The sequence below is a fragment of the Nyctibius grandis genome, chromosome 12, assembly GCF_013368605.1.
Source record: "Nyctibius grandis isolate bNycGra1 chromosome 12, bNycGra1.pri, whole genome shotgun sequence".
NCBI classification, from domain to species: Eukaryota; Metazoa; Chordata; class Aves; order Nyctibiiformes; family Nyctibiidae; genus Nyctibius; species Nyctibius grandis.
In genome coordinates this window covers 14,848,299-14,861,525 of record NC_090669.1, presented here as the reverse complement: position 1 = coordinate 14,861,525, position 13,227 = coordinate 14,848,299, and positions in this window count along the sequence as shown.

Below are 13,227 nucleotides of genomic sequence, written 5' to 3'. Positions count from 1 at the left end.
GCACAATAAATGCCAGACTGTAAACATACAGCTACAGTGCTGTATTTTATGCTATAGAAAAAGCCATAAATAGTTTGCCTTTTTAAGTATTTTTTTTAGTATCTCCCAAATCCCCTATAGTCTAAAAATGATATTTGGTACCATTTCTTCATGTTTTGTCTCTAAGCAGCATCACATCATGGCAGTCATTAACTGTGTAGGACACCAAGGTGAATAAATGACAGAGTTAATGAAAGGATTTAAGTCGTAGGCCACTCTCTCAAATATCACTGAAAAACAGTGATATATCTATGACCCTACCTACTGTTTCACAAGAGGCATAGAATATATTAAATATATCATATCATGTAACCAGTCCAATTGGGGAAGACCTTTCACAGCTTACTTCTGACATAGTCTTTTCTTGAAAACCGAAGTGGAAATTACAGAATGAAACTGGGGAGCTTTCATCCTGTAAAGGTGCTGGTTTCTGGCATCTGTAATCCATCAAGTCCTTCAGCAAAATTTATTTCTGGAAATTAGTTGGTTTCCCTCACCTAGATGCAAATTGCAGCAAAGGAATAATTTTATCTTCTTGGTATTAAGCTTTTGAAATTCTGTACCTATTGCAGTTGTGCCTGCATGGCACAGTGAGATGACAAAAATTCCTTTCTCAAAACCAAAGGAGGTGAATCCTTTGTATGCTCATGCTGCATAAGCTTTCCTTCCATATGCATTTTTTTTAATCATATGTAAAGGTGACCTTACCAACCCTCATATAAGCCATCAAGATGCCGTTCACTGTAGGCTTCATAGGGTCTTAAACAGTGTTTTCTTGAAACAATCTGTGTTGCATTGTCCATTTGTTTGTCTCATCAGCAACTTCAGAGACAGAACTTATTCCCACGTGCTATTACCTGGCATGACACTCTTTCTGGTGTATGTGTTACCAACAGAAGGGAGAGCAGGACCTCAAAATTCAGTTTAATATTAGAAGGAGTAATGCTGACTTTTGGAAATAGATAAGAAGGGGTAGGAATGCAAAAAGCCCCATGTGATGCAGAAGCAGATTGCTCCAGATACCATCCTCCCCCTTCATCCTCTTGTTTGCCCTTGTTCTCTCCAACCATACTGAAAATTAATTTTCTGCAAAAATTGCTGTTTCTTATTCAGAACTTCTGTCTGCTGAGTATATGGGAGAAGATGTTAATATCATGTAGCATCAGACTATGGTTCTCAATCAATTCCCATGTCCTTCATGTATTTCTCTCACGCAACATGCACATTATCTGCATAGTATTCTTACATTGTCACAAACCATGCACCCACCTCTGTACTGAAATCTGCGTGTCTACTAGCCTTTTCTCTCCATTATCTCATAACTCATTACACAAGTCTGAAGTCCTAATTTCATGTCAAGAAAACAAGAGATGAAAAAAGGAGTTTTGCAAAGAAAACAAAATAATCATCACACATGTTTTTGCAGCCAGAACCAGCTCAGGTTGTTTTTTTGTTGTCTTTTTTTGGCATCAGTGTCACAAAGGATACTTCCTTAGAACAAATAATACAACAACATTGAATTCCCTTGATGTCAGTCTACAACTCTGTGTTTCCATGTATTCCATTCCCTACTGAAAAGATTTGTTGCTATCCTGATATTAAACAAGTAATTACCTCTTCTGAAATGTCAAAGCTTTTATAATGTATTACTCTAGGATTCTTTTACCTAATTATTCTATATTTTTGAGTCCAAAGTCAAAGTTTACATCACAATGCCACTGTTCAACTAGCGTTTAAAAATGTAATCCACTACCTATTAGAAAAAATACATGTTTTTGCTCCTTCCAGCAGCAACTTTTATTAGAGAGTAGTGGCATGATAAAGATCAACATGAACCCTTTTGCCTATGGAACCTATTTAGACATCAGCAAATTACAATGCAGTTAACTAGATCAGGGTCTGCCTGGACTAAGAAGTTACACATGCCACTGTAAATAAGATAGTTATGATAAAAGCCTTTTATAATGTAATTGATCTATAGAATTTTTCCTTCCCTGTGTCACTGTAGCAAGAGCTACCATTTGCATACTAAAATGCTGAGAATTGTTGGCTACTCATTTTTTCAGTGGAATTGTATCAGTAGGACTCTGAAATCCTGAAATTTCCCTCACAAGTAGCACCTATGTACTAGAAAGTTTCTGTCTTTGACTGTAGTGTCAAATGCTGAGGCCTGAAATTTTGACTCTGCCAAAAAATCCCCAATGTATGTTATTATGTATTGGCCTTTTATTTAAGTCTTACCTAAGGCTATGCTTCTTTGACCCTTCTCAGCGCAAGGGACCAGTGTGATAGGCTTTCTTAAAGCACATCTAACAGATAAGGACTGTGAAGGGGAAATGATCCAGTGAAATATATTCCTTTTTAATATCCTACCTTCTCCTGTAATTAAAGGCAATTCTAAAATGCAACAGTTTAATACAAGATAAATGCTGTCTCTCCAGTCAGTTGTTAAGCATAAAAAAACCCTGCAACCATCTGTCACTTATGATTATTAGACATGTCAATGTGCTTTGTGTTGAAGTTCTTTGAAGTGCTGTAGGTTATATGTGTCAATTTATATTGTCATCCATTACAAACTCAGTACATACATTTTGTACATCAATGTGTCAAGGGAAGACTTTATTTTAATGGGCATCCCAACAACTGTTAAAACCACAACTGTATTACCAAATGATCAGTGTTTAACTGAAGTAGAGATAAAATTCCAGAAATTTTCTTACAGATCACATTCTACTAAACTTGTTTTGTTTTACTGGTTGGTTGGTTTTAATATTTAGGGTACCCGCTTGGTAATTTTGATTATCATTGGATGTGATTTGGAAGAGTAGAAACTTGTGCATTTTTACACCTACACAAATGTCTGTCAAAATCCGCTCTCAGAAAACATTCCAGCTGCCATATGCTACACACTTAGGAAATTATTTCTGCTAAGTTCTAGTTATGGAAGTCAGGTAAAAATGCTGGGAGGCCTGCACTCAGTGAAAAAGGAATTGGCTAGATGGTCACACTCAAAGAGTTGCGGTCAACGGCACGATGTCCAAATGGAGACCAGTGACGAATGGCGTTCCTCAGGGGTCGGTATTGGGACCAGCGCTGTTTAACATCTTTGTTGGCAACATGGATAGTGGGATTGAGTGCACCCTCAGCAAGTTTGCTGATGGCACAAAGCTGAGGGGTGCGGTACTCGAAAAGATAAAAAAGTTGAGGGGACTGAAGCTGCTGGTGTGAAGGATCTGTGGTTAGAGACTGCAATATACCACAGTGCCTGCAAGATTGATGAGCTGCTGTTACCCTGTAGATGAGAGGTCCTCTAGCATGTAGAGAAGAATTGTTTGAGAATGGGTATCTCTCTCTCATTGGCCTTATTTTTCAGGATTAAAGGTATTGGGCACTGCATAGGAATACTGTGGAATTAATGTAGCTTCTCAAGGTCATCACGCTGCAAAGAGGACATAAGAGAATTCGGGCCTCAGAAGAGCATATGAAGTACTCTTTTGGATACTGCAGCTGGACTATATCTGAAGTCACAGGTGGAGTGATATGTTATTTTCATTTTGAAAATTGCTGTAATATGGGTCTCAAAGTGCTTATGAATACATCAGCAAAGAATGTTAGGATGGGATAAGAGAATATGCATATCACAGCCATATGCTATCTAATCACAGACAGAAATGCTTTTAGGCAGACACTCCTTTTCTGCAAGAGCAGATTAGCAATATTTCTAACAGGTTCTTGCCTAATCTGTTCTTATAGGTCTCTTCTAATGTGGGCTTCATATTCTCCCAGTCCATTCCTCTGCATCACTGTCACTACTGCTTGAAACCTTTATTCCTCCTCTCCTACTATTTGACTCAAATGTTCTTTATTCCTTTGAAGCCTTTTTCTTACCACCAGCAAGTCTAAATTTATTACACTTCAGCTACTGGTCTGTTAAAATGCAAAGGTAAGGAGCATTGGAATTTTTAAAAGATGTGACTTGAGAAAAGTTTTTCCAGCCTCTAGAGAGACCATAAGAAGAAATCAATGTAAGAGGAAATACTCACAAAATTTTGTGTACGCTTGTTTGCCGTAATGTATAAGACAATAGAATGTTACCAGAGGTGAGGAGGTAGTAGAATAGAATAGAACAGAACAGAATAGAATTCTGTTTATAGAATAGGGGCATTGACCTATATATATATAAAATAAAATAGGGGCATCGACCACCTCTCTAGAAAGCATTGTTCCAGTGCTTGACTACCCTCTCAGTAAAGAAATGTTCCCTAATGTCAAGTGTGAACCTCCCCTGATGCAGCTTTGAGCTATTCCTATGTGTCCTGTCACTGGATACGAGGGAGAAATGATTAACACCTCCCTCTTACCTTCCACTCCTCAGGAAGCTGTAGAGAGAGGAGAGCAATGAGGTTGCATCTCAGTCTCCTTTTCTCCGAACTAGACAAGCCCAAAGTCCTTAGCTGCTCCTCATAGGAAGTGATGTTCTGTCAGGTTTTGTTAATGTTTTAAAAACTTCTGGAAAACTAAAAGGTCCAGAATATTTCAGAATTCAGAATGTGAAAGGTTTCTGTTACATCTAAACAGCAACATGATGTGGATATAAGAGAAAATTAGTTACATACACAGATTTGTTAGTTTTCCGTAAGAACATAGATGAAAGGGTCCCACTGTACTAAGACTAAATTAGATGCATGGATCTGCAGATTTTTTAATGGTCCCTTTAAACACTCACTAATTTTTGTTAATGAATATGGAAATTTGCCTGATTGATCACTAATTACAAATGAACTACATTATTTGATTAGTGATGGTATTTCTTGGACAAAGGAAATTGAATTCTCAAGGTTAGTTTTCTTACAGTAAGCCAAATATTCCCCCGTGCTCTGCAGCACCATTTGCATTTCAATTAGATTGTGGCTCTGTGCCACTAGTTACCATACCTTGTCTTCAGTGTAGTCATCCATTGACTGAAAAATGAAAGAGCACTCATTTTTCATTCTAAGAATTGGTTTCCTATGTGTAATTTTTTTTGTAGTTCAAGTACAAAGTCAGATGCTACAGTTCTATCTCTAATTTTAAAGGGATATATCCAACACATTGGAAAGCTTAGTACCACACATAATTTGCAACACACACATATTTTTAATACCCCTTAAGAAAGCTCGTAACAATATTGGCAAATCCATTGAAAGTTCCACTGTCCTAAAATGAGAAGCAGCTAACTTAAATTTCCCGAAAAAGCAAAATTTCCAACTTTATACTTCAGTGATGTCTTCAACCTGAATGTTTTACTTCACTGCTACTTCATCAGCAGGAGTAACTGCTTTTTAGTGAACAGGAATTCTTCTGATTGCTTTTCCTTTTTTTTTTTAAAAAAAATTTTTAATTAATCTATGTCACAATTTTTAATTAACCCCATGTCACAACATTATTCTATACCTGGAATTTTTCTCTTTTTTCATTGGTTTGCTGCATCCATTTCTTTAAGCAATTTTCATACTAAAAATCAGTACGGGGTAACATACTTAGTTCTGATGAGGGGTAGATACAATAAATAGAGGTTACCCATATTTTAGTTTTTTTATTTGATATCCTGAGTTGGCCATGCCATGTAAAGTCAAGTCTTCTTTTGGCAATTTCTAGGTATTTAAAACTCCTTTTTGTTGACAGCTTACCTCAAAGACATAAATAAAAATTGGTAAAGTTGACTCACTATTTCACAGAATCACAGAATCGACTAGGTTGGAAGAGACCTCTGGGATCATCGAGTCCAACCATTTGTATGCAATCTCTGTCCTTGTTGTCTTTCCTCTTGCAGAACTAAGATGTCTAAAGATTGAATGCTTTATTGTCCTCTCCAGTTCTGAATAATACAGCAGTGTGCTAAATCAAGATCATTGATCTAGTAGAGAAATATTGAGACTGTTGACAAATACAATAGAAGCTAACAGAATTATCACTCTCCAAAACTTCTCTTTTTGTTAAGCTGAATGAATATGGAATTTTATATTATGTACCTTTGGAACGACACTGTAGACTGGGAGTGAGGGTTGGCACCTGTCACATAAAACAATAGGTATGAAATAAATGCATTCAAATTACCATTGTACAGATTAGGCAGTGTCAAAGACAATGCCATCGTTCTATTGTTAGTATTAAGAGCACATGAAAGACACGTCCAATGAGACATTGTGTATAGAGTTCTCAAAAGTGACTGTAAAGAGCAGGAGATAATTTAGCGTCAGCATGTTTTAGTGCTGATATCAAATACTTTCCATCTCAGGCTCTATCTGATGAATGTTTTGTGAGTCCTGTTGTTATATGTTAATGCTTTCTTTACTTTAATTTTAGTTTCTTGACTGTTTCTGTATTAAGTTGCATTTTCATTAATTTGAAGTGATAAGCTGCTTTCAGCACTGCTTTAACCACAGCTGGACCAACTCTGGCAATGCTCTTGTTAGATGTCAAACTAAGCAGGTCCATGTGAATCATCTTTTTAATGAGAAACCTTCCAAATAAACTTCTTGTTTCAGCAACGTGGGTAAGCAGTGTCTCAATAGACAGAACTGTGGGGTACAAGTCAGAATTGAACCGTTTGCTCACCTTAATTGCTCTGTGCTGGTGAAAATGTTGACTTTCATATGTGAAGAAAAATCATTTCCACTTAGAATAATTTAAAAACAAACAAAGAAACCTGAGGCTTTTTTGTGTGTATGTGCAAATGCAGCATATTTATCACAGTTTGCAGTAGCTTGTTTACTGGTTTGTTTTATGTTCCCTTCCTAATGTCATCAGAGTGCTCCTGGGGAAAAACCTAAAACAGCAAACATCAAACTGACAATAGGCAGGATAAGTATTCCCAGACCTTGCATCATCTGAAACAACTACAATAATTAATTAAATGCAGCTGTAACACCAAGCAAATGTTTGACCAAGAAGTGATGTCTCACACTGCATTTTAAATGTCAGCAAAGTCAGGTTCTGGTAAACAACTGTGTGGAGCAAGTTTAACAGCAAGGAATCTGAAAGTGTCCCATTTCTGTACCAAGCGGCAATATAAGTTATTATCACTGGAGCACAGATGTGTTCAAGGGAGATCAGCTGACAGTGATCATCCACATGGCGATTCTGTATGTGTAGGACTGTGAGGCTCCAATGGAACTGTGTTAAAAGCCATAGCTTCTTTTCAGGCCTCTTTTTAAGGAATTCACAATGTCAAACCTATATAAAAAGAAACTACAAGCATCTCTGAGCAGTTACTCCTCCTTTCCCTCTGCCTTCACATACAAGCATGCTCTTTCAGGTCTCTTCATGGCCTCATCTGTGTCCCAGGTCCTATGGAGTGGGATTCTTGAACTCTTGCAGAAAGAGGGCATGCTATGTACTATGGATTCCCTGTTTCCAGCTGTTCTGGAGACTAACAGGTAGTTTCATGCAATTGGTAATGCTTCAGGCCCCATCTTTTTTATGTTGTTGTTCTTCTTTTTACCAGTCCAAACAGTTGATGTTAATGGATGTTGAAGGCAGTCTACCTCACTTACAGTGCTACTAGTAGATCCCCAAGTAATACTCTTTCAGAATAACAATAAACATTAGAAATTCTTTTGTTTAGTCTCTGGAGAAGCATTACTGGTATGAATTGTAAGAATATTGGTGTTTCAGTGCATTAAAAGAATGTATAATATACTTCAGTATAATCTTTGAGATAGGCACTTAAGTCCTCAAGGTGGGGTAGACAGGCATCCAAGTACTCACTCTGAGAATGAAGAAGCTGAACTTCACCCATTAACTGCATGTAGAAGAAGTTTGCAGTACTCTTAAAATACATTTTAAAAATGACAGCTGCTTCTGGGATTTTAATTTGTTCAAGGAGATCAATTATGAAGTGAATATTCTATTACAGTTTAAAGCTACACTAATGTCTTTAAATCTTTCTCAGTTTAAAGCTGTTGTCACAAGGGGATTTAAAACAAGGCTTTCTACTTTGATCTGCTTGACTCAGATACTATAGTGTCTACTGTGAAGATGTATAAAGGCCTAGTTAGATTGCATGGATATGTGAGCAAATTCTTGGCTACTGTAAACTGACATAGCTTTATTGAAGTCAATAGAACTATATGGAACCTCCTATGAACTGGAATCTCCTACTGTTCCATTTTGCAGTATGAATTTATCTTTTGGAATTTCTTCATTGTGTCCTGCCAGCTGTATCTTTTTGTAAAAAAAAAAAAAAGAGGTCCATAGATACTATTGATATATCATCTTTGAGGCTTGTGAAATGAGTGTCTATTTTAACAAAGAATAGATAAATGAAAAAAAGATAAAGAGCAAACATTATTTTAATACCTTTATAAGGTACAAAGAAGAATGTGGTCTTTGCTTCTCACAAATTTGCAGTAGACATTAGGAGACTACAGGATACCCCAAGGAATTCATACAAAACTTGGAATGCTGCAGTAGATCTGTTCCTGCTGCAGGTGAATGCTGTTCTTTCAGGGTATTTTTCTGTTCTTGTATTAGTTATGTCAGAAAAGTCCTGGAGTCTATCTTGGACATTTTACTGTAGTATTCCCCGAGAACAGACAGCTCTGTTCTCTTGATATGATATTTAAGGAACAACTTCGTTATATGTCTTAAGGTTTTACTGGTTTAGATGTTTAGCCTTCAAGGATTCCCTAGCAGCCAAACAGTAGTTGAAATAGTTTTGTGACTAAGCTTGGGTACATAGGATTCTTGGCAAAATTACAAATTTAGGATCCATTGGTGCATATCTTAAATAAGGTTACCTTTGTCAGTCAGTGTATTGGACTGTAAGAACAGTTTATTAGATGAAACTTAAGTAGTACAGAGATCTACTGCTGTATTATCCCATATTGGAGTGTTTCTATCTTTAGCAATGTGTGTTTGTACTAAACTCAAGAATTATGGATAGTTGGTTGTTATTAATGAGAGTCTTAATATCTAGTTATCAATAATAACAATAAAAAAGCTTTCTAGATGTTACTTTGCCTGCTGGTGTGGATTTGGCCCTAACGATACACTGAAAATGTTACTATCTAAATTACTTTTGTAAGATTTACTTTATTGTACCTAAAAAATGTATTAGTGTCTGTAAGTTATGCATGGACTATAGTCAGTGACAGTTACAAATAAAAATATGTATTTTGGGGAGAAGTGGTTACCTTCCTCAAACATCTTTAAGTGATCAATGAATTATTTCTGTATTTGCTTATGTGTCTGTCTGTCCAGGTGGTCAGAATCTACCTGGATGTAGGTGGTCTGCTTTTAATATGGAGTTGCTCCCTTTTTTTTTTAACCAACAAAATAATACGAATTTTAAGAGCAAATGATCCAAATGATGTTTGGTTTTAGATAGCTCTTTACTTATTTTATGGAGAAATCTGTTTTATACAAAATTTGCTCTTAATGATAGTTAAGAGTGGTTGTTTACATATCTGAATAAGAAAGAAATGGGTCTACAATATTCAATCATCATTTCTGCATTGTACTTATAAAATATAAAATCATACTTGACTCTTATCCTCTCTTGCTAATCTTAAGACATCTATTCCTGAGCTAGTAATTAAAAATTAAATGCCATGTTTCAGAGGTCGTGAACATGCACAGTGATTGCAGTACTGTATTAATAGACTCCTAGAGATAGGTATTTTAAGTTTTAAAGGTGGCACAGGAAAACTTAATCAAAGAATCAGCCAATTCAGTCTCTTACACAGTAGTAAAACCTGAGATTTTTATATCTTCTGCATTTTCTACTTCTAAGATGGTGTGCCAAGAGTCAAATTGTAAAAGGATCTTCCTGTCCTATAAAAAAGGATGAAAGTGATAATTTACTAGGAAAAAAAAACCTTCATAAAAACTTCAACTGAATTTTGCAAATACATGTGCTTGAATAGTTCAAAATGTAACTACATCCTTTTTCAGAAAGCAATATGTACATTGCTGTCTCAGTATTAATAAAACAGAATTAAATATTTGGGTACCTCTTAAACTTTTAATGTTTTATGTATTTTTACTGATTACTACATAAACCATCAGAGAGATGGCAGCTGAATGCTTTTTATTTGTTATTACTTTTCATAGGCTTCTCCTTTAAGCTGTTTTCTGTAAATATCACTACAGAGTGTCTGTTAATTGCAACCACTGCATAAGCAGCGGTTTTCTGCTGAGGAAATTAATAAAATATACGCATAACTTGATGCATTTCTACTATTTCCACAATTTGGACCATGTTCCTCAGGGCCTGACATGCTCAGACAGTCTTCCTGAACTCAATTCCAGCTAGTGAAGTATCCCTTAGCGTAACATAATTGGTTCTGCAATACCCTGCTTGCCAGAATAAAAGTCCTGGGAAATGATGTTAAGCCAGGACTTCCTCATGCTCTAGCAACTCCTGGAAGCCAAAAGCTTCTATTCAGTCATATTCTTCTCAAAAATGGCATACAGCCAAAGATTATGCATTCATGTCCTTCCTCCCACAATGCCCTCTGCCCCCAGCTGCAGCTGAAGTATCTGTTCTGTTATCTGTCATGAATGTCGTTGATGATATACCACCATTTCAGACAAAATCAGTGGCTGTCATGCCAAAGTCAGAAATAAACTTTGTTTTTATTATCATTGCTGGCAATGGCTGGGGGGAGCAGTGGGAGTTATTCATGTAAAGCCTTCTCTCCTGACCACTAATATCAGACTACAGGAGTACTGCAAGCTTATTTAAGCCCCCGGTCTTTCATAGCATGTGGACCTCAGTGTTTCTTGTCTAACAGTTGCTGTAGTTCCAATAGATGCTTTACTGATTTTTGAATCTTAACATGTTTGAGAAGATATTGGGATAATGCTATTTGGCATTTTGGAGTATTAGGGTATTCAGCACAGAGAAGGATAATTTTTTTGTTTATCACCTTCACCAACTTGTGTCTTATTGCCAGTTTGGGAGCCATCCATCTTCTGTCTGACATGGTTATTCAGCCAGTCAGAACTGATAAATCTGAATTATCTGGTCTCACTTGTCAGCGTGCATGTCATCCTTGAACAAACGCAAAATCAATTCTGAACCAAAGGGTATGCTCCTGCCAACTGTTAACTATTGACTGTAGAATAAGTTACATGTTTCCTAGTGATTAGCAAATGTTGGCAAACTTCTTGACTCACAGCTTAGTTTGGGAAGTAGGATCATACATATACTTGGAGGAGGCAGTGGGGTAAAGCACGTAATAGCTCTTGTATTGTGTTCTGAAACATTATCTCTCAGCTAATTCAATTTATTTGCATCCTTCTCCCCTTTTCCTGTGGTGAAAAAAATGAAGTTATAAAAGTCTGCTTAACAACTAATTAGAAAGTTCCTTTAACGTACAAAATGGACAGAGGATGTCAGAAAATGTGTGAGAGTAGGGCTTCTGAATCAGAACAGGTCTAGCTGCACAGGTGGACTTCACCATTGAATGTTTTTAGGTGCACTCTTCTCAGGTATCTACATATTAAAATAAAACCTCAAAAAAATTAACTCTGTATAGCCCTGCCTCAGTGAACTTGGCACCTCAAGTTGTTTTAAAAAAAAAAAAAGAAAAAAAGATAAGATAAATACTGGAGCATTGTATGAAGAAATAAAGGTTCTGTGAAAGTCTTAATGTTGACTCAATTAATTTGGGGAGATTTTTAGATATAGAGACACCATAAGATAAATATAAATTTAAAAAAACCCCTTCTACTGAAGTCTTTTCATAGGGGACTATTTTATGCCTACTGTGTCTGGTTTTAGATATTTAATTCACTGAATAAAGAAATAGGTGGTTCCTTTTCTCTGTTTTGTGGAAAAACCCTAGAGTTAAAACCATGGATATAAGTGTATAAACATTTTCATGTAACTGATTCTTATTGCAATCTAGAGAGCAATATAAAAAACCCTTAGACAGAGATATCCAGCTATGTCTTATAGCTGTGTCCAGCATAACAAATAATGTAATATGGTATGGAGATCTTTATTTTTTATTCTTGAGCTTTAGAGATTTCCAAACATTAAAAGTAAATATTACATTTGAAAAAATGTGAAAACACCTACTAAATTCTCCTTCAGTAACTACCGTAAGATCTGTTTACCTTCATCAAATGAGACGTCGGGGGAGCTCGATCTTGGGTTTGTATATAATTGTATATATTTAACTATTTCCATTATTATTATTATAGTACTCTTTTTCATTATTATAGTTCATTAAAACTGTTTTAACTTTCCAACCCGTAAGTGTCTCTTCCTTTTCCCTTTTTCTTCCCCTTCTGGGAGGGAAGGAGGGTTAATAGAGAGCATCTGCCACCAGTTTAATAGCCAGCCCAGCCGTAAACCGTGACATGTGCTTGTACAATCTCTGAAGAAAAGATTATGTCTAAAATGTCAAACCACTGAAGACAGTGGGTGTTCTGAAGCAAGTAGACATCCATACTTTATCACACTCACCAGGCTTGTTGTTTTGCAGCTATTTACTTCACCAGCATGAGCACTTCACTCAAGTCACACTTTTTTAGCAATTCTCCACATTTGATTGATTATTCAAATATTTGACTACGTTTTCAAACCCAGACAGTTTTCAGATGCACTTGTGCAAAAAGTTTATGAGTTAGTTTCTTATCTTAATATATAAGTTAGAGGACAATATTTCTTTTTCTGCTTGTTAGTTTTCATGCCATATCAAATTACTACTACTCAGATATTTTAATCCTCTAAAGCACTAGAAGTTTTTTGCTAATTTAAATGAATAGATTAGTTCCTTGCCTTCTAATACAAAAATCTTTTCATAGATTATTTTGCTCTTGTTAGTTATTCTTTTTGTAATGCTTATTAATAATTGGACTACCCTAACAACTTGTCTTCTCTTCTTTGAGGTTAGTACATGAAAACATCCTCCTCTTATATGGCAATACTCTTTCTAGCGTTGTTTCCTTTTGTACCATTTGTTGTTTCTTTAGGGCAACTCTGAAAGAGAACTAATTAAGCTTTTTTCAAGTGATTCTGAAGAATTAACAGTTTTATGTGAGGAGGAAAAAGCTAACCAAGTCTCAGGTACTAAAAGTTTGGATTTTATTGTAGACCTAGATATTCCTAATTAGTTTTGGGTTTGATATCTTATGTGATGGCTGCTCCTGAAAAGTACTTTGTTGTTCTTACCATATTATGCTGTTTTGTAC